We start from the raw sequence: 1,996 nt of genomic DNA on the forward strand, positions 1-1,996 counted from the left end.
GCGCGCGCGACAGGCGAGCGCGCGATTGATGCGCGCGCGCCCGCGCTCCCGCGCGCGCGCGCGCGAGGGAGATGAAGGAGAACGCGCCCGCGCGTGCGCCGCGCGCGCGCGCGCGCGTGCGCGCGCCGCCCGCGCGGACGAGCGCGCGTGAATAGCGGCGCGCGCGCCCGCAGCGCGACGCGAGCGAACGGGCACGCGAGATAGCGCGAGACCAGCGAGCGCGAGCGCGGATGAGCACCAGAGGATAGCAGCGAGAGAGAACGCGAGACGAGCAGCGCCACCGCGCGCCCAGAGAGAGATCGCGACGAACCTCGCGAGCGCCCGCGAGCAGCTAGAGAGCGAACGAGGGCGAGAGCGAGCGCGCGAGAAGAGAGAGCGAGAGACGGCGAGAGAGTAATAACGGAGGAGAGAGAGACAGAGACAGGAACAGCGACGAGAGCGAGCCGACGAGCTAGCGATCGAACGATAGCGAGGAGCCAGCGGAGCGGACGAGAGAGCGAGCGAGCGAAGAGGAGCTAGAGAGAGAAGAGAGAGCGAAAGATTAGATCCGATAGAGTCGCGAAAGCTCTCTAAGAGCGAAACCGAAGGGCGAGAGAGAGAGCAGCAGCGAGAGCGCTGTATTCCCGTAGCTACGCTATAACTCTCGATCTCGCGCTCGACCTCTTCGCTCGCGCTCTCTCGCTATCCACTATAGATCTCGTGCGCCCTCTGGCAGACTTCAACTCTTCTTCTCTCTCGCCCTCTACCTCTACCTCTCCCTCTCCCTCTTTTCTATCTATATCGCCCCTATCTCGTCTGTCTCTCTCTCTCGCTCTCTCTCTCCTCTCTCTCTCCTCTCTCTCTATCTCTTTTCGCCCCTTCTCTTCTCCTTCTCCCTGCCTCTCTCCTATCTCTCTCCTCCTCTCTCTCTCTCGCCCTCCTTCTCTCTCTCTCCTCGCCTTTTCTCTCTCTCTCTCCTCTCCTATCTTATCTCCCTCTCGCACACCTTCCTCTCCTATCTAGATTCTCTCCGCGATCGCCTTATCTCCTCTCTCCTCCTGATCTCTCCCTCTATGGCCTCTCTCTCCCTAGTCTCTATCTCTCTCTCTCGCCCTCTTCTCTCTCTCGCCTATCTCTCTCTCGCCTCTTCCTCTCTCCCTCTCCTCGCCTCTTCTGCTCTCTCTCTTCTCTCTCTCTCTCTCTCTCTCTCTCTCCCTCTTCCTCTCGCCCTCTTTCTCTTCTTCTCTCTCCTTTGCCCTCTCTCTCTCTCCGCCCATCTTCTCTCGCCTCTCCCTCACTCTCTCTCCCTTCTCCCTCTCCTCTCCCTCTCTCTATCTCTCTCGATCTCTTAGTTGGTTATTCACTCCTCGAGAGACACCACACACACACACACACACACACACACACACACACACACACACACACACACCAGCCCTAAGCCGATTAGGTCTGCCGATGAAGCTCTTATGCAGATCCAATTACCCCGAATCAAGAGACTCAATTAAAAGACACTATTTGCAGATTCCAAACAAAAACACACACAGTGTGTGCCAAAATAAAGCAGAATGTGTCTTTGTGTTAACGCGCACGCACAACGCTGTCAGCTCACGAGGATCAAAGACAAGATAAAGATGGGGTAATAATGTCTGTTCTATTGATCCTGCAAGGGGCAAATAGTCCTGTTGTGGTTTTCCCTTTGTGTACACAGAGTAGAAATGTAGATTTTAAGGGAAAGTCCTGTCCAAGGGGAATGTTTTTGTAGCACTTGGTCAATCAATTACTTCCTGCCCGGGGTCAGATGACCGTTGGTTGTCACGGTAACGACCCTTTCCTGCAGGTTAATTAACTTCTGATGGATCTTCAGTTCAGGTGTTTTCTCAGGTTAATACATCTGGATCAATAAAAGCTATGAAACCATTCAGCTTCCAGTTATCTCTCTGTTGCTATTACACGCATAGACTAACCCTCATGTTGTCCCCATGTTGTCCTCATGTTGTCCTCATGTTGTCCCCATGTT

Source organism: Etheostoma spectabile, unplaced genomic scaffold (assembly GCF_008692095.1).
Source record: "Etheostoma spectabile isolate EspeVRDwgs_2016 unplaced genomic scaffold, UIUC_Espe_1.0 scaffold473, whole genome shotgun sequence".
Taxonomy (NCBI): Eukaryota; Metazoa; Chordata; class Actinopteri; order Perciformes; family Percidae; genus Etheostoma; species Etheostoma spectabile.